Raw genomic sequence first — 26,698 nt, forward strand, 5'->3', positions numbered from 1 at the left:
GGCTTGGGTGCTCAGAGAAATGGGCATAGCAGCCCAGAAGGGAGGTCTCAGCCAATCATGGGTATCATGGCCTCAACTCCACAGCTGGACTACAATTTCCAGACTTCCTTGCAAAAGACATGGCCACATGACTAGAATGCCCTCTTTTGGGTACTGTCCAGGTGGGGGGGGGGCAGGCAAGTAAGCAGAGAGCCTACCCACATCAAGAGAGGCTCTGGCCTCCCTTGAGAAGGGACCATATCCAGAATTGTCAGTTTGCCTGTCACTTCCCCTCACTAGCACCCAGCACAGCCTCATAAGGTGGTAGACACATGGGGGTAGGGTGGGGAATGGGACCCAGTTCTTGCAGCCAAGGAAGAAGATGACGTCAGAGTGGTCAGTCTGGGAGCCAATTAGCTCCTCTTTACAATAAAAGCAGCTCTAATAACACCCTCCTGGGCATCTGATCTCAGAGGACAGATGATCACCAGTGCTCTCTGGGCTTCCTGGTGTACCCTTATTCTAGCATAACCAGCAGTAAGAAAAGCCTCAGCCTTAAGGCTTGGGCGTGTGCCAGGCCATCTCTGGGACTCAGCAATGGGCTAGAGAGAGAGGGCTCCTGTCATGTCAGCTCCAGCCTGGAGAGCACTTAGTGGCAGAAGTGCTGGGTCCTTGGGGGTGGCAGGGCCCCACAAGTACAGAAGGGGGCTCGGCTACTTGGCAGGTGCTGCCCCCCACCCCATGCCAGCTCTCTCTGGGCAGACACAGCTAAGATCTGGAGGGCTGGGAGAAGGCAGTGGGGGAGGGGCCCTGGAAGCCATGTGCTTCCTGGCCCCTGAAGCTTAGAGCCAATCTGGCAGCTGTCTCCTGGGGCCCTGAGTAGGAAAAGACACACAGATTCTGGAGAAGGGTGTGTTTAGGAGCAGTGGGACCACATCATTCCCCAGCTCATGCGTCTGCTGTGGCTCCCTAGTCCTCTGTGGCCAACCATCACTCCTCCTGTGTTCCAAGCTTACTCTGCTTACTCCAGTGCTCTGCCTCGTCCAGGGTCTCCCAGCCATGCTTATCCATCCATTACTTGCTGTGCCAAACTCACATCCCACACCCTTGCTGTCTTTTCTAAACCACTGGAGCCAGGCCAGCTGAGGAAACAGCATAGTGGTGATGCAAAAAGACTTTCCTGCCTGAGGCTCAGAGGACCTAGGTTCAACCCTGGGCACCACCATAAGCCTAGAGCTGAGCAGTGCTCTGGTTCAAATATAAATAAATCAAACCAGTGGAGCTGGGATTAGAGTCCTACTCCCCTCTGATCTAGAGCTCACTTGCTGAGAACATTCAGAAGCTATTTCCCACTTTGCAGGGTTGTTGGTGTAAACTGAACACAATGAATGCACAAAACCCCTGATGGCTTGTTCTACAGAGTTCTTTGAAAAAGCAGCCACCCTCAGCCAGCTAGGCTTGCAGAAGTACTCCCTCCAGGAAGCCTGCCCTGATCACACTCTCCAGTTTAAATTAGGCTCCTTTTTTGTTGGAACCTGGTCAGTCCCCAGGTCCCTCGGTAACCCCTGACACAATACTGTATGGGACAGTCTGTGGGGGCACCTGCTTCTGTCCCTGCAAACTGTGAGCACTCCGAGGTCATGGACATTCTCAGTGTCACAGCCACATCATCAGTGCCTAGCCTCAGTCTCTTCTGTCCCCAGGTCCAAAGTCATAAGCCTGTCTGGTGCCTGGGAAAAGAAAGGATAAGCTTGCAGAATGTCCCCATGCTCAGGGCCATGTTAGCCTCCACCTCTACTCTGGCCCAGGCCTACAGCCTAGAGCTGCTATGCATGGTAGCCTCCTGGGCAGGGGACGTGTCCATGCCATCTCCCTCCTCCCTGACAAGCCACCAGTCAGGCAATGGCAAAGTGCCATGGTGCCAGGTTGAGCTCAGGCTGGCTAAGGAGGAGGTGAGAAAACACTGAAGTACCCAGCGGACGGGGGGGGGGGGGGGGGGGCAGTCCCAAGTGTGGCTGCCAGCTACCATCTCCACTTCTAGAAACCCTGGGGTTACCCGTTCACCCTGAAGGAGGCCTTGGTGTCTCCTTCTGGGCAGGGGGCTGTTAGCCTAAGGCCCTGCTGGCTGTCTCCTCCCACCCAACGCATAGACAGGCAGTTATGGATGTCTTTGATTAATAAGAAATGGGCCAATGAATTAATCATTATGTAATAAATGCAGCTTGTTTGGCAGTCAGTTCCTTCAAAACCACGGCTCAGGCGTGAACAGTAATGAAGGAGCCCCTCAGATAAGCACGTGATATTCTGGGGGTAGGGGAGGCTTGGGTTCTGTCCTAGGAGCCTCCATTCTGGGGGTACGGGGGGGAGCAGTTGTGACAGCCACAAGCACCTGGCCACAGGTCCACAGAGACACAGCAGGTGGGGAGCAAAGGACAGTGTTGGCCATCCCTGGGCCCCCCAAGGACAGTGGCTTCAGGCCTTCCGGCCAGTGCCAAACCAACCCTGTGGTCATCCCCGCACTGCCAGCATGCCCACCCACCCACCACTGCCGCTCTCAGAGAAGAGCAAACAGATGTTTCCTTAAATCAGGAAAATAGCGGCTGCTCCCAGATGGGCTTCATAGTGGAAGCGTGTCTCCTCCCGCCTCCCCTCCCTCCCTCCCTTTGTCATGGGCTTGCTTTCTGGGGAGCAGTGGGGTGGGGGGAAGTACACCACCTGGGTATCTGCTGGCTGGGGCACCCATGAATGGTCCCCAGAGGAGGCCTTGGGCAGCACAAAGGCCTCTGTCATAAAGTGCCTGCATAGAGCTAGGAGATGAGGTGGGGGCGGGGGTTATACCACAGAAGTGGCAAAGCCTGAACACAGAAGCAGGCCTGTCCACAGGTCTCCCACCCAGCTATCCAGTCCAGGTCCAAGTGGAGTAGCCTGCTGCACCTGCTCTGGGGTGTCCAGGCCACTGGTGCTGCCCCATGCATCCCCTGCCCCCTCCTCCAGCTCTGCTGGTGCCATGTCACTTCTCCACACCCACAATGGGCCTGTCACACCACAGACCAGGATGCTATTCTGTCCCACACCGTCAACTTTCCCTGACTCCCCCACCTGTCAGCATTGGCCTGAGTATCTCACAGCCACCCCTAGAAGCAGATGAGGGGCCAGTTCCAGGCAGGGCTGAGATCACTCCTTAAAGACAGGGCTGGCTCTGGGCCATTTCTGAGTTGTCAAGGTGGGGCACACAGTAGGTGCTCAGTGAAGACTGAAATGTACAAATGCACCCAGAGGCACTGAAGGGCCTAGTTAGATCAGTAAAAACAATGGTCTCTAGGAGGCCCAGCAGAGGGACTCAGGCTATTGTTTACGTACTTCATATTTATTTATTACCTCCAACTGCTGGGGCTCAGTGCCTGCACTATGAATCCATTGCTTCTGGCAGCCTTTTTTTAATTTTTCTCGGTAGAACAGAGAGAAATTGAGAGGGGAGGGTAGACAGAGAGGGGGAGAGAATGATAGACACCTGCAGACCTGCTTCACCACTTGTGAAGCAACCCCTGCAGGTGGAGAGCCGGGGGCTCAAACTGGGATCCTTGAGCTATATGCGCTTAACCTGGTGCATCACCTTTTTCTTTTTTTAAATATAAAAACCTTTTTTTGGGGGTGGAGGGTAGATAGCATAATGGTTATGCAAACAGACTCTCATGCCTGAGGCTCCAGAGTCCCAGGTTCAATCCCCTGCACCACCATAAACCAGAGCTGAACAGTGCTCTGGTTAAAAAAAAAAAAAAAAAAAAAAGTCAGCCCTGTGCGGTGAAGGCTCAGAAAAAAAAAAACATTTTTTTTCTTTAAAGACAGAGACATAGAAATAGAGACCACAGTACCAAAGCTTTCTTCAGTGTAGTGGGGGCTGGGTTCAAACCCAGGTTGTGCACACAGCACAGTAGGGCACTGTCCAAGTGAGCTATTTCAACAACCCACCCCCTTTTAAGGTACAACTACCTTTTCCCTTCCATAATTACTATTTTTATTTAAATCTTTATTAATAGACAGAAGAAAGTGGCAGGGGGAGCAGAGTATCACTCTGGCACATGCAATTCAGGGGATTAAATCTGGGATCTGAATTTTGAGAATCCAGGGTTTTATCTCCCAGGCCACTTTCACTTTATTTTATTATTTTTTTAACCAGAGCACTGCTCAGCTGTGGCCTATGGTGGTGCAGGGGATTGAATTTGGGACTTTGGAGCCTCAGGCATGAGAGTCTGTTTGCATAACCATTATGCTATCTACCCCTGCTCCCAGGCTACTTTCAAATTCACTTACTGTGAGAGAGGATGTGAAGGAGAGAACACTGCTCAGCTCTGTTATGAGGTGGTGTTGGGGACTGAACCTGTGGCCTCTGGCATGCAAGCCAGTTCTCCAATAGGTCAAGCTAGCTCCTGGGCCTCTATCAGGTGTAAAAATGGATGCTGACTACAGCCCACACCAAACTGGCCCTGAGTACCATCTCTATGAACCTGCTTTTGTGCAGGGCTCGTTACCACCCTGGCTGGCCAGGTCCACAAGACAGGACAGTCATCTGGCTCATAGTCTCCTGGCTCATTTCTCACTACCTTGGCCAGCATCAGGCTCCTCTGTGGAGCAGAACATGGGTGAGGAATGACCCTTGGGGTACATGTGTTGTTGATGGGCTGTGTGCCCAGCACACAAAAAAGACCTGGCCTCCCACCCAGATGGGAATTCTGGAAGGAGAACCTCCCTGTGACCCCATCCATGAGCCTGGGATTGGGAAGTGGGGTGAGGCAAGGCAGTCTCTAAACTGTGGCTATGAGACATCATAGGTGCCACCTGCTTGCCCCATCTTGGATCCCCTTGGACCTGGGGCCTGACACCCAGAAAGTATACAGGGAATATGTGGGATGGGATGGCCTGGGAGAGGGGTGCAGTGGCTAGATCTCTGGGTTCTCAAGCATGAGTTCCCAATTTTGCTCCCCATCATCGAATATGCCAGAGTGATGCTTTGCTTCTCTCCCTCATGTTAATAAATGTACAAACTGTTGTATTTACTATCAAATGTAGAACATTAATCCCCCAATAAAGGAAAAAATGCAAGATAAAAATAAATAAATAATGCTTAAAAAATGTTTGGGGCATGGGACTGAGCACAGACCCCTGCCTGCCCAGACCACAACGGCCACTCTGAGTTATCAAGTGCCAGCCATGGTAAGCCATCTGCCCACAGAAGCTTGTGTGTCTTTTTTAAATATATACCTAATTAATTTTTTGTTTGATAGAGACAGAGAGAAATTGAGAGTGAAAGAGGAGATAGTGAGGAAAAATATCTCCAGCACTGCTTTACCACTTGTGAAGCTTTCTCCCTATAGAAGGGGATCAGGGGCTTAAACCCAGGTCCTTGTACATGGTAACGTGTACTCAACCTGTTGTGCCACCACCCAGCCCTAGGAGCTTGTTTTAAGGCAAGGCCGACAAAGGCACCTGTTGTAGCACTCCATAAGCACTTACTGTGTACTCCCTGTGCCCCAGGCTGGACAGCAGGCAGATGCATGGTGGGGCAGCCCTTTAGGCTCACAGAATGAGTATGTCTGGAGGAATTCTAGGAGTAAAACCCCAAACCAGACAAAGAACAAAGTTTCCAGAGGTGGGAGAAAGTTCTGGAAGATGTAAGAGACTCAAACATTGAGCTGTGGTGCTATAAGCGTCAAGTTTGCTACACTTCTAGATATACTTATTTAAAAAAAACCCACTTATGTTGGTACTTTGTAATTTTTTAAAGAAAAAAATATATACACACACATTTCTGAAAAATATGCAGTGGATTAGTGCCAGAAGCTTGGCAGGGCTGCAGGGAGCTTGGAAATGCCTTCAAATGGGTGACTTCAGATTCTGTGGGGAAAATCTGTATATATTAATTCCTCGAAGACCCTCTGAGCAGCCTGCCAGCCACCTGGGTCTAAGGGGCAAGTCTTCACTCATTCATGCATGTGTGCATTCATTCCACAATTATTTACTTGTCTGCCCTGAGGCTCGACCCTCTGTGATTCACCATGACTTAAAGCTAGGCTAGGGTTGGAGGAGTAAGGGAGGGCAGGGCAGGCCATGTGGTACTATCTCCTGCCCTGCAAAGCCAATAGCCAGACACCCAACACCACCCAGGCCCCAGCCCAAAGCCAGCAGGCATCCAAGATAGGAACTCTGGTCTCTCTAAGAGACACTGACATGGAGCTGGTGACTGCCTTTTCAGCAAATGTAGTTCCTTTTTATTAGAAAATTAAAGGGTAGGGCCAGCTTGCCAAAAAGCCATAAAGATCTGAAATGCGCTTTCCTGAGATAGGTAGCATCTGATCAGTGGGTTCACCCACTGGCATCTCCCCCAGTTGCCAGCCCAGCCATTGCCCCATACCGCTCTGCCCCTCCACCCCAGCCAGGCCGGTGGTGGTGGGTGTGGGAGCCGCCTTTGTCTCTGGCCAGTCTATCAGCCCTGCACTGGGTGTCAGGAGGGCGGTGGGAACAATGCCTGCAGAATCAGGAGCACAGGGCCGTCCATCTGGAGGACTGTGCACAAAAAGCAACTATTCAGAGCCACCCAGGGAGCTCGCCCTGATTGAAAAGTCCTTGATTCTTCCCTTCTCCACAACTCGACCCGGCAACAAGGGCCCAGGCTTCTTAACTGGGTGTGGGAGGGATGGGAGGGAAGGTGGCCCAGGCCACGCCCCCCCCATACATACTGGCCTGCAGGGCTCCAAGAATCAGGAAAATCTAGAGCCCCCTTCTCTCCCCTTCCCCTTATTCTCTATACGCTTTCTGTTTTCTCTGCTGGCCAGAAGCTTCCTTCCTGGTTTATGGGGGACCTTGAGGAGGCGGGGCCAGTGCATGTGAGTGTACATGTCAGAGCATGTGCACACATGTGCTGAATGCCAAGGTTCTGACCTCAGTGTTGATAAGACGTGATAAAGAGGGGGTGGGGGTCTGGGCTCAGGTAAGCCTGCCCTCCTCATGCCTGTCCCCAGCCCCCTCCACCTCGCCTCACCTCCCTGGCTCCCTGTTCAAGGGCAAATCCCTCTCCTCCCTCCTGGAGCAACAAAAGGCTGCATTCCCTTTCACCTACTCTGATGGAAGGCTGGCTGGCAGGGCTCACCCGGGCTGCTTTGTTCTGGAGAGAGGAGGGAAAGGTGGGTGCCAGACCCCACACCAGCCCTGGTGGGCACCAGAGGGTGGGGAGGAAAACCCCCTAAACTAGCACAGGGGCCTGGGGTTCAGGGGATCAGAGGTCTGCCTCCTAGGCATTGTGGTCACATGAAGCTGCAGGGTGTCACAGACAACCATGTTGGGGGCCCCCCAATACCCACCACCTTCAAGGCTGAGAGCAGACACACTCTTTTTCTTTCCAACCGGGTGAGAGAACAACAGCAGGAATAGTGACCCGAATGCCCTAAGGAGGACTGCATTGGGGTTTGGTGTAACCCACCCCCAGAGAGGCTACAAGGATAGTGGGGGTGGGCAGAAGGCACCATGGTCCTGGGTTGCAAAGATCTTCCCCCCATGTCCTTGGTTCCCTCAGCCCTGGCTCTTGGTAGACACTCAGCCCAGCATCCAGGGTCTGTGTAGGTGAGTGATCCATCCCCACCCTGCACCCATGAGCTCTGGACCCCCCAACTCTCCTGCCCACCCCTACTCCCCAGTCAGCAAATTAAGGAGAGGGAGGCCTCTGCAGGAAGGACTCAGTCCAGGGTAGGGGTGGCACAGCAGGAGCCCTGACCCATAACTGTGGATACCCTCTGTACCCTCTGCCCTCCCTGCCTCCCCTCTGTCTCCAAGCACAGGAACTGCAAATGGGATGGTGCCCTTTCATTTGCATCTGGGACTGATGTGTACTTTCCCCTCTAGCTGTGATGATGGCTGTGTCCCTCTCCCTTGAAGGGCAGTGCCCCCCACCACACATACACACACATACCCCTCCAAAGACAGGCAGTGAGTTTGCAGAGTCAGGCAAGCTTGGTTGAGCATGCATGGCTCTCATCTAAATGGTTTTTGCAGAGAGCACTTAGCCAGTGTGGACACCAGCCTGCAGAGGGAGCAGCACTCCCCTTCTCCCACAGTGCCTCAGTCTCTCTAGTTGCCAAACACTGAACAGGGAGGCCCTAGAAAACCACTCACAGTAACTGATGCTCCCTGCTATGTGAGGTGCTGGGGGCAAGTACTGTGTTCACACTGCAAGTATCTTGTAGGCCTTTTCCCCTTGGGAGCACCCAGCAAGCCAAGTGTGGACACATTTCCAAGATGAGAAAGACTGAGGCTATGGGTGCTTGCACAGCCCCCACACCCCAACCAACAGCAGCAGGGCTGGGTGTGGCCACAGTCTCCTTGGAATGGGAGTGTGTGGCTGGAGCTGGCCAGATGTGGTTAGCAGCCAGCAGTCCCAGCACAACAGGAGCTCCAGGAGAGGCAGGCCCTTGGTCAGTGGGGACCACCCAGGTGGGGAGAGGGAGAGAGAGAGGAGCCAGACAGAGCACTCATATGTGTGTGTGTGTGTGTGTGTGTGTGTGTGTGTGTGTGTGTGTGTGTGTGTGCGCGCGCGCGCGCGCGTGCGTATTGCTCCACCTAGCCTGACCACAGCTGGGAAAACAGGCTCAGCAGCTGCCCCCTTCCAGCCTGGCCCACCCCACTCACCACCCCCCCATCTCACCCAGCCCTGAACCAGGAACTGGGGTTGCTGGAGCCTGAGTCACCAAAGTCTGTGGTGGGGGCTCTTGCTGGCTGAGCTCTTCCCTTGAGCCTAGCCAGCAGGCGCCCTAAGGAACCTAAGCCAGCCCCACACACAAAGCCTTGAAAGAGGGGTCACAGGCAGGGTCCCCAGACAACAGCTTTAGCTGGGTGTGGGGTCTCTGTCTACCTTCCTGAGGTTGAAATTTCTATTAAGGAACAGGAATCAGGATCTGCCCTCCAACATCTCCTAGTCAGGGTAGGGAGCCCTTGTACCCAGGAAGTCAGCTTGGGTGCCAGCAGGGACCTGGATCTTTACTTATGGGTGCTGCTGCTCCCTGTATTGTTTCATCTATTGAAATGGACCAAGCCCTGAGGGAGGGGGGGGCTCGAGTAAAAAAGGGGGAGATTCCTGGTAGAGGAGCCTGGATGAAATGGCACTGAGCTGGCTACCAGATCCCTGCACTGAGCATACAGTTTCCAAGGCCCCAAGGGCAGGGGTGGGCACTCCAAGAACAGGATGGAGAGGGCTTTGGCCTACCTGGGAAGGTCCAGCACAGGTCTGGAGTATGAGTGGTTCCAGAAAGATCCTCTTAGCCACCCTAGGAGGGTAAGTGTGGGCAGGAACTTTCTGCTGACCCCAGACCTCCCAAAGAGCAAAGGTCACACAGCTGGGGTGTTCCTAGACCCTGTAAGACTGCCTCACATCTACTCCTCAAGAGATCTTCTGGGCAGGGGTAGATAGCATAATGGTTATGCAAAGAGACTCCAAAGTCCCAAGGCTCCAAAGTCCCAGATTCAACCCCCCATACCACCATAAGCCAAAGCTGTACAGTACTCTGGTAAAAAATAAATACATAAATAATAAAATATAAAAATTAAAAAAAACCACTGGTCTGAGAGATGGCAGATAAAGCACTGGACTTTCAAGTATGAGGTCCCAGGTTCAATCCCCAGTAGAACACATACCAGAATGATGTGTGTTTTTTTTCTCTCTCTCCTAACTTTCTCATTAATAAGTAAATAAAATCTTTAAAAAGAGAAACAGAGATCTTCCAACAGCTGATTTGGTGTGGGGTGCACCCCCTCCACCCAGAAAATTCCATCTCCAGAAATGACCCAGCCTCAGTGGGGAAACTTCCCTTCCCTGAGAATGACCTGTTTGCTCTCCAGAAATGTTTTGCTTTGAACACTGAAGTTCTCTTTATAAGGATTTGTGAGAGAGAGAGAGAGAGAGAGAGAGAGAGAGAGAGGGGAGGGGGGAGGGAACTCAAGAGCACCACTCTGTCACATGCAGCACTGAGGTGGAATGTGCATTCTGCCTGCTGAGCCAGCACCCAGGCCGCAAACTCCTGAAATTCTCCAGAAATGCCCCATCTTATGTGCAGAAATACCCCCTCTTGCCATTGTTGGAGGCAATCCATCTCCAGAAATGCTAGCGCTCTCTGTAAACACACCATCTCTGCTCCAAGAATGTTCTACTTCCAGAAATATCACATCTCCTCTCCAGAGACAACGTTCCCCTTCAGCTCCCAAAATACCTTAGATCCAGAAGTGGCCTATTTCACTTCCAGAAATACTCCAGCATCATCTTCAAACACTTCTCTCTTAGGGACATGACAGTCTGGCTCTAGAAACTGTCCATTTCCAGACATATTTCATCTCTAGCAAAATCCAAAAAGGCTTTATCTGTGCTTCAGGAATACCTGCTTTTGTCTCAAGCTGCTTCATGCCAAAAAAGAAAAGGAAAAAGAAAAAGGCACTGCCTCATCTCCAGAAAATGCCCCCCCCCCCCAGCAGTTTCCATCTCGCCTCTAGGAAAGTTCTGGATCTGTCTCCAGAAACGCCATGTCTTGTTTCTAGAGCCACCCATGCTTGGGAAGCATTCCAGATCCTGTCTGGAAACGCCTGTACTCTCAGAAAGGCCTCTCTGTCTGGCCCAGATGTTACAGAATCTCCCAGGAAGAAACCTCAGGGAGAATGGGCAGCAACTGTCCCCTCCTCCTCCTTCCTTGTCCCTTGGGTCCCCAGGAAGCTCTCAGCCACCTGCTGGGCCTGCTCTTAGGCCATGATGCAGTGGACAGCTGAACTGGCAGGTGCCAAGATCCCTGGGAAGGATGCTAGGATAGTCAGGGTTGGGAGGGTCACTTGAGGTCCCCAGGTTTGATAGGAGCCTGGAGTGGGAATGGACAGGCCTGAAAGGGGCCTCCACACAGCCTCCCATTACCACACCCAGCTCCACAACATGCACATACAAATTCCAAGTGCAGACATGTCCTCCCCAGCCTCCCTCCAGGGCTGCCCCTCCCATCTGGGTAGCCAAGGCAGAGCAGCCCCAGGAGGTGTTCCATGGGGGGAGCCCACCAGATTGGGTGTGCACAAGGGAGCACAGTAAAGAAGGGGCATATCTAGTGTCTGCATGCATGCCCAGGAGCATCCCCCACCACCACTGGGCCATTTCCAAATGATAGCAAGTCCCTTTGGGTGAAAAGGGACCCCGCAATGTGACCTCTGTCCACACAGAATGCAGGGCTCATGTCCTGAGAAGTCACTCTCTGTGCTTTTGGTGGGGCAGATAAGGGGACAGCTGTTCTGGGAGGCTGCTAAGCAGGTGTGAGCAACATAATTAATGTGAATCGGAGGGCTGGCATGACCTCAGGGCCTGGGGCAGAAGGGAGAGCTGAAGGGCACGTGTGGGGAAGCAGGAAGGGACCCCCAGGGTTCCCAGCTCCCCAGCAGCTGGGCTTCCCACAAGGTGAGGTTCCACATTGGTATTCTCCATCCCTCACAGCCTGAATTACACCAGCTCTCCCGGGACCCTTTTATGGCACGTTGTCGCTTCAGCAAAAGGTTATGAACGAGAACAGAGAAAGCCCTCCCGCATATTAACTAAAAGAGCTCTCTCTCTCTCTCTCTCTCTCTCTCTCTCTCTCCCTCTCCCTCTCCCTCTCCCTCTCCCTCTCCCTCTCCCTCTCCCTCTCCCTCTCCTTCTCAAACATGAGGAAAGCAGCTCGTCTTCACTGGGCCTAGGGTCAGCATGAGCACTGAGCAGGGAGTCGAGAACAGGCTCTTTGAAGGGGGTCCTACCCTGCCTGAGGACCCTGAGCCTGCCACCTCACTTCTGCCATCCACTAAAAGTAATAAAAGCATTCACAGCTTTTTGTTGGATATTGATGGAGTGAGGGGATTATGTTATGGCTCAGTGTCAGCACTCAGACTCTGCCAAGCACCAGGAGAACTACAGGATGTAGAGAGCATAGTACCCTCCATCTCATTGCCTGCCTCCTGGGATGCACTCACACTCAGCAGGTACACATACTCTCATTCTCTTTCTCTGCCCATCCTATATCTATCTATCTATCTATCTATCTATCTATCTATCTAACAAAGCACTGCTTACCTCTAGTTTATGGTGGTGCTGGGGATTGAACTTGGGACTTTGGAGCCTCTAGCATGAGAGTTTCTTTGCAGAGCCATTATGCTATCTCCCCCACCCTCTGTATTTTTATTTTATTATTTTAAATAATTTTTATTATCTTTATTTACTTATTGAATAGAGACAGCCAGAAATTGAGAGGGAAGGGTGTGACCGAGAGGAACAGAGACAGAGAGACACCTGTAGCACTGTTCCACCACTTGTGAAGCTTCCCCTTGCAGGTGGGGACCAGGGCTTAAACCCGGGTCCTTGCACACTGTAGCGTGCACACTTAACCAGGCGTATCACCACCCAGCCCCCCGTCTGTATTTTAAAATAAGATCTATCTATTAATGAGAGAAGGAGGGGCAGGTGGTGCACCTGGATAAGCACACACACACTACAGTGCATAAGGACCCAGGTTCAAGCCCCTGGTCCCCACCTGCAGGGAGAAAGCTTCACAAGTGGTGGAGTAGGGCTGCAGGTGTCTCTCTGTCTCTCCCCCCCTCCACTCTAAATTTCTCTCTATATATTCAATAATAAATAAATTTTTAAAAATAGAGTAACTTTATTTTTTAAAAAAATGAAAGAAGAGGGGAGGAGAGACAGAGGCAGAGCATCACTCTAGCACATGCGATGCTCAGGACCTCATGCTTGAGAGTCCTGTGCCCCCTCCTGGGCCGTGTTCTTTTCCTCAATCTCTGTTTCTGCCTGGAGGATTTTTGAAAAACCTCTTGAGAATCATTTTGGGAGCTGGAAGACAGTTCCCCCCATAGAGGATGTAATGCCTGGCTGTGCATGTGGCCCAGTTTGAGCCCTGGCACCACATGAGAGTACTGTGGTGTCTCTCACTCTGTCTCTGTCTCTATCTGAAACTAATTTGTAAAAAAATAACAAAAAAGTCTGTCCAGGAGCAATGAAATCACAGAGGCCTGAGGCTTCAGCACCACTCAAAAGAAAACAAACAAAATGCTGTCTGAAGCCTGGTGACATTTCATTAGTGAGTCTTGCACAGATCAATAAACCCAAGAGGAGTGAAAGCTGGGGTGTGCAGGTTGGGGGCCAGATCTGAGCTGGAGAGTGAACAGGGTTCCTGGGGAACTGGGACAGCTGGTGATCTGTGCCCTGTGGGGAGGGGGCAGTGGGACTCAGGGCAGGGACAGGCCAGCTTCTGCAAGGGCAGCAAGGAGAGGGCTGCTGTCACCATCAGAGCCCTGCACAGCCCAGCTGTGCCCACTTGAGAGGGCCACCTGCATCATGGGAGTGCAGGCTGCGGGAAAGGGAGGGCTCCCTTGAGTAGCATTACCAGCCTCAGTCTGCTTTTCTGCATTGGTTTGATGATAGCTTCCCCTCATTCAGCATGTAATGAAAGAAAGGTAGGAAGGCCTTCGCATGAGGGAGAAGGCCCTGGTGCTCCAGCCAGGCTAGGACTGGCAAGTGCCCAGAGAGGGCTGGCTCTCCCTCCATCCACTAGCAGGTATGAGCAAGGGGGCCATGGAGTCAGTCTGAGCCCCTCCTACCCCCAACCTTTTTGTCCTGTGAATCCCTGCCCTGCCTAGGCCTCCTTGGGGAATGAAACCTTCCCCCAAACACACACACACACAATCTCTCTCTCTCCCTCTCCCTCCCCCCGCCCCTAGGTGCTAGAAGTCAACTCTCCAGTCCAGCTAGCTCCATGTGCCTGCAGGACCAAGTCAGAGTTCTCCAAGTCTTAGTTTCTCCATTTGCAAAATGGGAACAGGACAGGGTGGTGGTGGTGGTGGTGGTGGTGGGGAGTGGTGTTGCAAAGAACTTTCACACTTGAAGCTCTGAGGTCCCAGGTTCAACCCCCAGTACTACCATAAGCCAGAACTGAGCAGTCCTCTGATGGGGGGGGGATAGGAGGAGCAGTCCCCCCCCACAGAAAGATGACACTAAATAAATAGTATGGAGGCATGAAATCCTATGGGATGCCAGGAGCTGCCCACCTGGCCCAAGCACCCCTCCCCACTTGGGGGCAGCACCACCATCGATGTGCTAGCCTCCTTGCCAGGAGTCACAACCTACTGGGTTTTAGTCACCACTCTTCAAGGACTGCCACCTTCCTCTCCAGCAGACTCAACCACCCCTGCTGGGGTTGTAGACTGCTATAGTGCTGGGCAGGGAGCTGGGGGCCAAGCTAGCCTTGCCTCCTTCTCTGGGTTCCACCCCAGGATGCTCTGTGGATGCATCTTTTCTGGCTTGGACCTAGGGGCTTCTGGCAAATTCCAGCTGAACTTGAACTCAGGACCCAAGAGAACTGTGAACCAGGTATGCAGCATGCCTGCCTACACCCTTCATGGTGGTGTGAAGGTGCAAGCTGCTGTAGTGATGCATACGCATAGGGCCTGTGGGCCAGGGGGCAGGGTCAAGAACAAGATGTTCATGCTGAGCACTGGGAAAACATTCAAGAGAAGCAAGTTGGTGTCCTGGGGCCCAGAGCTCCTGGGGGAGGGAGGGGGCCTGCTGGGCCAGGTGACACACACACTAGCCAGATGATGGCATGGAAGCACAGGCTCCTGAGAAGATGGGAGATGCGAGCCCCATCACTGAGCTGCCAGCCTCGCACAGATGCACCCTTACCACATGGAGGAATGGCTCTCCCTTCCAGAGCTGGGTGGCTGCTGCATTCCCTGGAGGATCCCTCCAAAGGAAAATGCTTTGAACATGTTTGAAGTGGGGCTTCCATGCCAGGGGGTAGAGGGTAGGGACCCTGGGGGAGGAGAGAAGGGGTGCTCCATGTGGAGATGGAGAGTGCGCAGGTTAAGGTGCTCCTGGGAGCAACACTCTGCAGAAATGACCTGGGGACTTCTTATGCAACTAGCCCACATGTGGCCCTGAGCTGCCCTTGAGAACAAGCAGAAGCTCATGTTCCTTAACCTATTTGCCCCACTCCCCACCCCCACTCAAGATACCATTTCTATATGGGTGAAATAGCTCACCTGGATAGTGCACTGCTTTGCCAAAACCCCCCCCCCCCTTCAATGCCATGCCGCACCCTCCTCCTTTTCTGTCTATCTTAAAAAGAAAATAAAAGATAAAGAGGGGCCAGGTGGTGGCGCACCTGGTTGAGCGCACATATTACAATGAGCAAGGACCTAGTTTCAAGCCTCTGGTCCCCATCTGCAGGAAGAAAGCTTTGCAAATGGTGAAGCAGTGCTGCAGCTATCTCTCTCTCTCTCCCTCTCTTTTTAAAAACATTTTAAATTTATTTTTATTGTTGGATAGAGACAGATAAATTGAGAAGGTAGAGGGAGATAAAGAGGGAGAGACAGAGAGACACCTGCAGCCCTGCCTCATCACTCATGAAGCTTTACCCCTGCAGGTAGGGATCAGAAGCTTGAACCTGCATTCTTGCACACTGTAATGTGTGTGCTTAATCAGGTGTGCCACCACCTGGCCCCTCTCTCTTCCCTCTCATTTTTTGGCTGTCTCTATCCAATAAATAGATAATTAAAAAAATTTAAAAAGAGAGAGATGCCATTTCTGGTCCCCAAGTGTTCCCCTATGACTGTGGAACCTGGCCCAGCAGGAATGTCCCCTCTCTCTTCCCAGAAACAGGAAGGCAGGTATTGGGTTTGGGGAGGTCCAGCCATAGCTCCCCTCCTGGGGACTCCTCCTGAGCCAACAGTCACCTCTGTCCCCAACTGTCACCTGGAAAACTCGAGAGAGGTCAAGCTTGTGTCCCTTTCCCAGTAGTCAGGGCCCTGGACAACCAAGCATGTAGGCATGAGCCACTATGGGCACTGCCAACCCCCTCCTGTGTGCTGTGATTGCAGCCTAGGACACCTGACAACCTGGTAAAATGTTGTGCTATCCACTGCAAGGAGGGGAAACTGAGGCACAGAAGCAGAGACACCCTGGCTCATGCCATGCTTCTAGTCTCCTCTGAGGGAGGCTGGACTGGGCACATAGTCTGTCAGGCCTGTGTGGGAGGGGCAGGTAAGGCAGTGGGCACCCTTTGTTCAGCTGGGCCTCACCCAGCTTCTTGATTCTAAGGTGGAGGCAGCCAGTCACCTGCTCTGTCCTTATTATGACAGCTTTCTTTCTTTTTTTGAGAGAGAGTGAAAGAGGCCACAGCACTGAATCTTCCTATAGTGTGGTGGGGGCCAGGCCTGAACGTGGGTCATGCATGTGACAAGTTCTGATCACTTTCTGCTGAGTGGTGATGAGAGACTCTTTACAGAAGGCGTGTGAACATGTGGTCAGGGGTGCCCAGAGCAGCTGCAGACTCTGATCTGAATGGGTGCCACGGCCCTCTGCCCTTGTGGCCTAAATTTTGGCAGGGCCACTTCAGGAGTAGCAAACAGAACCACAATGTCCCCCAGGGTCCCTGAGGGTCCTGCAAAGGGAGGAATCTGGGGCTAGCTGGGAGCTGGGGGGGGGGTCAAGAAGTGGGTGCCATTTCGAATCTCCAGCTCCAGCTCACAGCTTCAAGCACATCCTTCTTTGCAGGACAGAAGCCACAAATGTGCACAGGCAGGAGCTGGGTCACCTGGCTGCTAGAAGCTCAGAGAATATGGGGGTGAGGGGGTAATAAAATTTGAAAAGCAGCACCAATCTGCCTAGGGCACAGCTCTCCACCCCAGATCTGCTGCTGCTCAGTGAGCCAGGCCCCCACTGCCCCACACCATTCACCCAGGTCTCAGTCTCAGCCTCTCCTGGGCTGCGGGAGGGATGTGAGCAGGAATGGCTCAATCAGGATATAATCGTTTTTAATTAACGTGCGGATCATTTCACAGGCTGATCTCCTTGGAGACCAGAGGAAAGACGGTCTTTTAAGATTTTCTTTTGCCTCCCCCCACCCACCCCTCCCAGCGGAACCCCCTCCCCACCTCAACCAGCAGCAACCTTGAAAGAAACACAAAAGCCCAATGCCTGGATCACTCTCGGGGCCACTAGGTAGAAAGTGTGTGTATGTGCGTGCACACACACAGCCACAGCTCACATAGCCACGTCTGCACACGCGCAGGCCCAATCTGGCAGGCACGCAGGTCCCTTAGGAAATGTACAAACAGGATGCAAGATGCACAGCTGTGAGCGCATGGAGGGGTGCACCACACCCTGGGGGGATGCACATACAGAGGAGTGAAACCACACATGCATGAGGGCTGTTGGGACAGAGAGGTCCCCCCACTATGATGGGAAGGACCACTGTCACTTGTGTCCTTACAAGCAAGTGCCCCTGGCTCCAGTCCCAACCTGGGGGCCATCCTGTCACCTGCCCCACTAGGGAACCTATGACCAGAGATGCCACCATCCAGGTCCTGCCTCCCTGGTCCCATTCACCTGGTCTGGCTCCCACAGCCCCAACAGACCCGACGCAATGTCCCCCAAGGGATCTCCCCACCTCTGTCACTTTTCAAATCCTTTCTCCCTTGGCCTCAGTTCCATCTCCTCTTCTCTTCCCTCTCTTCTTATTTTTTCTTAAATATTTATGTATTTATTCATTCCCTTTTGTTGCCCTTGTTTTATTGTTATTGATGTTGTTGTTGGACAGGACTGAGATAAATGGAGAGGGGAGGGGAAGACAGAGGTTCTCTTCCCCCTCTTCTGTCTCTTCCTCTCCAGAGGTTATGGGGGGACTCTAAGATCAGAGGGGATGTCTAAGGTGGGGTTGATCCTCCCCACTAACCCCAGCTCCTGCACAGACCCAGAGCCAGGTCAGCCAAGTCAGACCCATGAGGGAGATGTGGGGAGAGAGGCACAGTCCACAAGAGCCCCTCATACTGCAGCAGCTCTAGTTCTGTTTTTCCTTCTTGGAAGATGGGGTGGCTAAGAAGAGCAAGATTCTGTGAGGAGAGGCGGCAGGAAGCCCAGGTCTGGCCAAGCCTAGTGAACAGGGAAAGGTATGGGTCCATGTAATATGGTGGCTCTGGCCATAATGCTGAGGGCAGCTGATGCTGCCTGGCCTGTGAACTGGACAAGGTCACTTCCTAGAGGTAGCAGCTAAAGTGACAAGCCTGTAGTAGCTGGTTCCTGGCTGCTGTCAGGTCAGTGACTGCTGTGTGACCTTGGGGCTTCCATCCCCTCTCTGGGCTCCCCTATGCTATCTCAGTCAAAGTAGGGAGGGAGTCAGGCAGATGATTTACAGCAAAGCCTCTCTAGGGCTCCAAAGAAGTCTCTAGATTGTGGGGAGGGAGGATGAAAAGGCATCCCATTTATATGGAGAAAAAAAAACCCAGAAGCTCATTTCTCCCACTGCAGGCATTTTGGAGGCTTCCGTATCAGCAGCGTCATTTTGAGGAAATCATCTTAAACGTCAAAGGGGGGAAAAAAGGCTTTTTTCTCTCTCTTTCTCTATGCACAAAATAAATCCACTGTCTCATTCATTAGCATCCAGAAATCCTGAACAAAAGGGGAATATTAAGTCAATGGTGGTGCAGCACTAGATTGGAGAAGGCTGAAGACATGAACCGTGCTGTTTGTGGTGAGCTGCTTACAAAACAGGAAAGGGCTCCGATTAGTGGTGGTGGTGGGGGGAGCAGAGCAGGACGTACATCTTAACACAGAGAATGTCATTGATCTCTCAACAGACGCCAGCAAGTATGGGGAGGGGGAGCAGGCAGGACGGCAAAATATTAACATCCCAGCCCAGTGGGATGGCACACTTTTTATAAAATCTGAGGAGGGTAGGGAGAGAGAGAGTGGGAGAGGGCTGCCACTCTGGCATATGCAGTGCTGGGATCAGATCTGGGCCTCATGCACTCACAGCCCTTCCATTGACAGCTGAGCCACTTCCCCAGCCGCTGCTACTAACCTTTATCATCTGTCCCTGTTTTTTTCAGGCTTCTTATTAACCATATCCTTACAGATACGTTTCAAGGATTTCTTTTTCCCATAAAAGGCCCAATGTTTCTGACTGAGAAACTTTCCCCGCATTCATTCATTCATTCATTCATTCCTGGTTCATTCACTCCTGGTTGTCCAGTCAAAGCTGAGAGTCCAGTAGGGGGTGGGGGTGGGGGGTAAAGAGAAAGGGAGATTCCCAGAGAGCAGGGAATGGTTGTCAACAGAAACTGGCTAGGAAAAGGACCACAGTCCCAGAAGAATCAGTTCCTCAAGGAGCTGGTGACTCAGTGGCATAATGGGGTCCTTGCTGTCCACACCGCATGCCCGGCCTGTGTATCAACACTCCTCCTTCACAGAGGGCCTCCCGGGTTCTGAGGGTAAGGATGAGGGTGAGAAGCAGGGCAAATGCCCTCCCAGTCTGACCTCAAACCCCCCCCCTTTAGCCTGCCCCAGCCCTTCTCCCCCCCTGGGGGGGGGGATGGGGCTCTGGGTAAGGGATCCACTAGCCATCGTCATGCTATTAGCACGTCAAAGGGTCTGACACTCTGTCCCTGCGGTGTGGGGGTGACAGCTTTCTGGGGAGACTTAACTCTTTCTAGCCCAGGCCCCAACAGCCTGCACTCCTACCCCTTCCTTTCCTCAAGTCCCCTGGGTAATGGGGAGAAATCCCTTAGCAGCCCAGATTGCCAACTTGGGGGGCGGCTCTGGGAGGAATCCACAGCTGGGGAAAAAAGAATCCCCACAGTCGCTACCAGGAGTCAATTAAACAAATATCCCCGCTGATCTTTAGTAACCCCCAAATTATCCTCCATTTCCCATCCACCGAGGGACAAAAAAAGAAGGGGATTTCTGACTCAAAGCCCCTATCCAAGGAAGCTTTCCTTAGGGACTGAGCCATCATCCGGGCTAGCACAACATCCCCACAGCCACGATAGGCAGAAGTTGCCTGCCCTGCCCGCCACCCTTTTGCAACCCCTCCCCACTGTGAAAGGTGGGGGTGATTCCCGGCACCCGCGGTCACCGAACCGCGTCTGTGCAGGAGACAAACGCTCAGATACACGAGGGTCACCCTCGGGATCACCTTTGATGCCCGCATAGTAGCGGGGGAGGAGCCGAGCTGGTTGGGGGGGGTTCATCCACCCCTAGAAGGGTCAGAGCCCGGCCGAGGCCCCCGCCGCGCACCCCCAGCAGCCTCCCCCGGGGAGGCCCCAGCGCTCACCGTTCTTCACCCAAACTAGCCCCCAGGACCGGAGCCCCCGCCCCTCGGCCAGGAGGCGCGAGAGTTCATTGTCAGCGGACTGGCGGGGGCGATCCGGTCCTGGGGCGCGGAGAGGAAGGCGGGGGTGGGGGCGCCGAGGGCTCGCGGCCAGGACGCTGGGCCCCCCGGGGGCCGCGCTCGCAGGAACTTTCCCACCGGCTGCCTGGGGCCCGCCGGGGCAGGGGGGGGGGTGCCCTGCCTGGCCAGCCCGGCTCTGGGCGCGCCGGGAACTTGAGCACAACTCTTCCCTCCCTGCGCCCAGGGCACCCAGGCGCCCCTGCCTCGCCGCCGCTGGGCCCCACCCCCGCCGCCGGGGCGGCTCACCAGTGCTCGCGGAAAACGGGGACCTGGACTCCCCAGACACCCCAACTCCTGCCGGCAAGCAGACGAAAACCTGGAGAGTGTTCCTGCGGCTAGTCCGGGCCCAGTCCGCAGCCGCGCGCCCCCCGACACAAAGCTCGGCGGTACAATACCTGCGGCGGCGGCTGCCTCTCCCGGCGCCGTGTGCGCGGCCCGCCGTCCCCGCGCGTCCCCGCGCCGCTCCCGGCCCTACGAGAGAAAGAGCGGGCGCCCGCCCCCCGCGCCCCCCGCGCCCCCTCAGCCGGCCCGGCCAGCGCCCGCCGCGGCCATCCTCCGCCCGGGGACGCGAGGTGACGAGGGCCCGGCCGCAGCCACTCGGCAGCGAGCGCGAGGCCGGCGGGGCGCGCGCGGCGGGCGGGCGGGAGGGGAGGGGGCTTGGCGCGCGCGCCCCAGACGCGGGGGAAGGGAGGGGGCAGGGCCGGGGCGCGCGGAGGCGGGGGCGGGGGCGCGGGGCTGGGGTCCTGGCTTCGCAGGGACGGCGGGGGTCCTCTCTGCCAGGCGACTTCCGCGCCCGCGGGGAGCGCTCGGCGGCGCAGGAGCCCAGGGGCTACGGTGTCCGGATGGCCGAGCCGGCCTGCATGGGCCCGTGGCGGCTGTTTGAGTGCGGGAGTGGGACGCGGGAGTGCGGGTAGCCAGGATTCGGGGCTCGGCGGCAGTGGGGAGCGGAGCGTGCCTGCGGGCTCGGGGCACGATCAAACAGCTGAGGGGTGGCGGAGGGGAAGACACAGAGGGGCCTTTACCCTGCGCCCCCTTGTGCGCGCGGGAGACGCAGCTCCGAGAGCCCCGACCTGCCAGGCCCGCGGTCCTAGAGGCGCTGGGTTTAAGGGCCCTGCGGGCCGGGAAAGGCGCCTGCGTGCGGGGGACAGAGAGGACCGGGTCCCCGGGACCTGGGAGCCACCCAGAGGTACCGGCAAAGGCCGCCTGGAGAGGCGCTCGGCCCGGCCAAAACAAAGAAGCGCGGGGCCGGGTTCTTGAGGAGGGGCCGCCGTCCCTGCTGCCCCGGGCCTGGCCGAGGCCGGTGTGGACCCTGCAGCGCCTGGCCCCGCGGTGACCCGGCCGGGGGCCGCCCCCGGAGCTCGGGGGCAGGCAGACGCGCCAGGAAGGGATTGCTGAGAGGCTGTGGGTGGCGGTGGCGCGCTCTGCGGCCCTCCCTGGTCAGCCGCTGCCTCCCACGCAGCCAGCCATTCATTCATTCATTCATCCTGCTCGCCTTCCACCCACCCTGCTCTCGGCTCACGTGTCCGACCTCCCTCCAGCCGCGGAGCAGAGCGGCGGGATCACACGCTGCGTCAGGCCGGGTGCTCCCCACCCGCTCCCGCTGGCCCCCCACATCCGATTTCCTGGGCTGCCCCCCCCCCACCCTGCATGTAATTCACCTTCCCACCCCTCACTCCTGTCACTCTTGGGTTTTGCCATCCTCCTGTGCCCCCACCCTTGCACTAAGGGGTCAGGTGAGCTGGAGAGCCTTCAGTCCACTGCTGGAACCGCTAAATGCACCCCACCCCTCACCCTGTGGAAGGGGCAGACGGGGGTTTCATGAAAGGATTACTGTTAGGCCCTTGGCTGATGGCTCAGAGGCTACTGGTCCTTCAGAAGCTTGAACAGTCTCCCCCAGGCTCGCCATCTGTACATATACCATTTCAGCTAGGAAGCCACAAGGAGACAAATTCCTGAGCTCTGGTCGAAGCCACTCAGCCCAAATGCAGAGAACCTTTGCAAAGGCCGTGCCCTCCGTGCAGGAATCCACACCCAGCAGTCCCACTGAGCAGCAACAGCCGGCCAAATTATCAACATCCTACAACAGCCTAGACTCCCTCTATAGCTGCCTGGGCGGCCCCTCTCACAGCTCCCCAAAGAGCAAGCCTCTCAGAAAGGTGCCCTCAGCTTGCCCTCTGGCCCAGCCCCCTGGTTAGGATGTAGCAAAAGGCGGGTCATAGACACCCCCTACCGACCAGCAGGCACCAGGCAGCTCCAGTCCACTTAGGGCTCCCTCCCTTTGTTTATTTTTTAGATTTACTTCCGGCTAGGGAGGCGGTGCAGAGGTTGTGCATCAAGACTTTTATACCTGAGGCTCTGAGGTCCCAGATTCATACCCCAGCACTACCATAAACCAGAGCAATGCTCTGGGGTCTTTCTTTTGCAAAAATAAGTGATTATGATGATTATTATTTTATTCCATATGAAATATCACAGAGGAAGAGAGAGGGTGAAACCAGAGCACTATTTAGTACATGTGGTGGCTGGGATGGAAGCAGAAGCCTGGCGTACAGGAGTCCAGCACTCTACCAGCTGAACTGTCTCTCCAGTCTGTCTTTAGCTACGCAGTCCAAGAACCAAGATCAGTGTGAATGAGCCTGACCTTTGGAGTCAGCAGTGGGGGATATATGAGAAACTCTGGGGCATGGTGGGTCTCATGATTCATCTGACAACCCTGGGACCCTTCATCTGGTCCTGACTCATCTGACAACCCTGGGACCCTTCACCTGGTCCTGATTCCAGGGAAGGTTGTCCAAGGGGTGTGAAGGAATGACAAAGGTGGCATACAAGACCATATATCTGTGGGGAGTTGGGGGATGCCAGCCCCCAACCTGGACACTGCTCTGAGTGTCTCCCTCTTCACAGGTCTGCCTGGACTGTACCCCAGGGGAGAAACTGCCTACCTCCCAGAGACATCAATGGACTTGCCTGACTTCACAGCAGGATGGTCTGCCCCCTGCCCTCTAACATACACACATACACTGAACTATTGCACCAAGCCCAGAGCCAGCACTCAGTATGTCCTCAGAAAAAGGAGTAAGCAAAGTAGCAGGTGTGGAGTGTCAAAGGTAACCTCCACCCCCCCCCCCAAAAAAAAAAAAAAAAGCAGGCTTGACCCAGCAGACTGCAGCCTAACTGTGAGGTCATAAAGCAGCACACAGAAACCCTGCTGCAGGAATTTCTAAGATTAACCTTTGGGCCCTTCTGCCTTGGGGGTGCCAAGGCAGCCATTTCAAATCCATTGCTCCCTCAGATTAATTACCCTCCCCACTTTTTTTTTTCCTTTTCTTTCCACCAGAGCACTGCTCAGCTCTGGCTTATGGTGGTGCTGGGGCTTGAACCTGGGGGAGGTAGAGAAGGAAAGAGACAGACACCTACAGCCCTACTTCACCACTCGTAAAGCTTTCCTCCTACACATGGGGACCAGAGGCTTGAACCCTTGTCCTTGCACAATGTAGTGTGTGCACTTGACCAGGTGTGCCACTGCCTGGCCCCTCCTAATTTTTTTTATCTTTATTTATTGGATAGAGCCAGAAATCGAGAGGGTAGGGATAGAGAGGGAGAGAGAGAGACACCTGCAGCACTGCTTCACGACTTGCAAAGCTTTCCCCCTTCAAGTGGGGACTGGGAGTTTGAACCCAGGTCCTTAAGCACTGTAATATGTATGCTCAACCAGCTGCACCCGGCCCTCCTAACTTGATTTTTTTAAAGGCTATTTTATTAGTTATTAATGAGTGGGAAGGGAGGACCAGAACATCACTCTGGCATATACAAGGTAATGGACTGAATTCAAGATATCATGCTTGAGAGTCCAGTGCTCTCTCTGCTCACTGTGTCCTCCGTCCCAGGCTGCTTTCAAGATAAGCTCTCTGAAGTTCTGATCACAATTCAAGCCCAGCATTATTTGGCCTAGTATTTACTGAGCACCTAGTATGTCCTGGCCCTGTTCTGTGTACAGACCAAGAAAGGGGAGAATGCACAAAGTTTCTGTTCTTTCAGCTGCAAGACAGGCAACCAGGTGATGTGACCTGTCACCAGGAGGTAGGCCACAATGGGAGAAAAATAAAGTCAGTCGGGGCTGGGGGGCTGGGGGGTGGGGATGCAGAGCATCTGGGGGTGGGCTGTGCCTTGACACTGGGTGGTCACGGATCCCACATGTGAAAGTATTTAAGGGCAGATTTGAAAGACCAAGGTAGTGAGGCATGCAGTTGGGGACTGGAGGGTTAAGCAGGCAGAGAAACACCAATGACAAAGACTCTGAGGCCAGAAAGGTGTGTGTGTTTGTGTGTTTCAAGGAATGCCAGGGAGCTATAAAAGGAATTTCATGCCTGAGGCTCTGAGGTCCCACGTTCAATCCCTAGCAACATAAGCCAGAACGGAATAGAGCTTTGGTTAAAATGATAATACTAATACTAAGGGCTGGGTGGTGGTACACCTGTTTGAGCACACGTTACAATGTACAAGGACCTGTGTTCAAGCCCCCAGTCCCCACAAGGAAGGGGGAAGCTTCACGAGTGGTGAAACAGGTCTGCAGGCATCTTTCTCAATTTCTCTCTGTCTCTATCCAGTAAATAATAAAAGGAAAGTTATTATTATGATAATAACTATATAATAATAGACATTTAAGGATTGGTAGAGTGAGCAGTGGGGCAAGTAGTAAAGGACTGGGGCAAAGAGGTGACAAGGGGCCACATATGTATAAGGACTTAGACTCTTTCTCTCTTTTGTTACAAGAGCACTGCTCAGCTCTGGCTTAACATGCTGGGGTTGGAGCCTCAGGCAGGAAAGTCTTTTTGCATCACCATTATGCTGTCTCCCCTGCCTGAGACTTGCACTTTTATAGGGAGTGGGATGGGGAATGGGTGGTGCATGTCTGGTGGTTTTTTATATATTTTTTTCTTTCTTTTTTTTTTAAGTATTTTATTTTTGAGAGAGATGCAGAGAGAGGAAGACAGAAACACCAGAGCACTGCACAGCTCTGGCTTATTGTGGTGCGGGGGCTTGAACCTGGGACTTCGGAGCCTCAGGCATGAGAGTATCTTTGCATAACCATTATTCTGTCTACCCCTGCCCTATGTCTGGTGCTTTAAGCACAGAAAAAAATGCAACGAAGACCAGGAGTGTGGGGCTAAGGCCCCATCAGAAGGAGGCTCCTGCCAGGTGGTTAGTGCCCAAGCCGGAACAGAGGGTGGCAGGACCTGGGTAGAGTGGGGCTGGCAGAGCTGGGAAGGCTTCTGACTCTGGATTTATTATAGAGGCAGGGAGAATGAGATTAGCTCATGCATTTGGCGTGAGCACGTAGCCGGCTGGAACTCAGTGATCAGACATGGGGGATGGGGGGGGGTGAGGGATACTGCCTCACCAGGCCAAGCCAATGACCTTCAGACCAGTCCCTTAGCCGAGACAGCTGAGAAGGCCCAATTTTATTACAGCCGTGCCACCAGGAGCAGTGTCCACCTGGGTCACTCACTTCCTACCTATTTTCCATTTTTATGAAATTGATGGTCTAGGCCAGCAGCTGTAGGGCCCATGTCCCTTCCCTTCAGGGGCTGGCAAAATAGTTCACTTGGATATTGTGCTGCTTTGCTATGTGAGAAATCTAGATTTGAGCCGGACCCACACCTTAATGGAGGAAGCTGAGATCTTTTTCACTCTCTTTATCTAAACATACAAACAAACCACTCTATGCTTCAGTGTCCAGTGGGTGCCATTTGGCACCCAGGATACAGCAGGTAACAAAGTGGAACAAACGGAAGCCTCTGCCCCATTGGGCCGGCACAGCCATTAAACACTTCCAACCCAACCTCTCACCCACACCGCCTGATCCCCCTCCAACACTTCCTGGGAGAGCTGGTAGCCACGAGGGACTGGGCAGAAGACTTGAGAAAATGTTTTTCTTTGGAAGCAACAGATTGGGTTTTTTAGTGGAGGGTAGGGTGCATTGAGGGCATAAATAGTATGGCTCAGGAGAGAGTGCAGTACATAAAGAATGGGCCCTCAAGCATGTGGTCCTGGGTTTGATATCTGTCTCTCATAAATAAGTAAACCTTTAAAGGTGAGAGAGAAAGAGAGGGAGAAGAAGATGGAATAAATGCTTCAGTTCTGTTGAGTTTGGGGAATTTTTCAGAGGCTGGAGAGATCTGGGAAAGGGCCACCTTGGGCTCATGCCAGTTAGGCCAGGGCATGAACTGTGTGTGGCCTACCTCCCTGGCCCAGAAGACCCATCACAGCCTGTGGGCCTCTCAGGCTGGGTTGGGGCCTGCTGGGCAGTGCCTGTGAGTGCCAGGCCAAGTTCAGCTCTTTAGCCAGTGAAATGGCCCAGCAGACTTCACACTTAAAACCCCAGGCCCCAGGTTCAATTCTCAGCACCATCATGTGCCAAGAGCTGAGTAGCGCTTCTGTGCTCTTTT

General features: G+C 53.9%; 1 protein-coding gene across 4 annotated transcripts in view; it reads right to left on the reverse strand.

The window, feature by feature from the left end:
* RAI1 (retinoic acid induced 1) overlaps positions 1-26,698 on the reverse strand; it is a 91,341-nt gene that overhangs the window by 40,492 nt on the left and 24,151 nt on the right. The window contains exon 1 of one of the 4 annotated variants that reach the window (XM_060203225.1): positions 20,645-20,848. The exons of 2 other annotated variants lie outside the window; for them this stretch is intronic. The gene's annotated coding sequence lies outside the window, so the exon portion shown is untranslated. Of the gene's footprint in view, positions 1-20,495; positions 20,612-20,644; positions 20,849-26,698 lie in introns of those variants that run through there. One more of the 4 variants, XM_060203227.1, reaches the window with a different exon arrangement.

The sequence above is a fragment of the Erinaceus europaeus genome, chromosome 12, assembly GCF_950295315.1.
Source record: "Erinaceus europaeus chromosome 12, mEriEur2.1, whole genome shotgun sequence".
NCBI lineage: Eukaryota > Metazoa > Chordata > Mammalia > Eulipotyphla > Erinaceidae > Erinaceus > Erinaceus europaeus.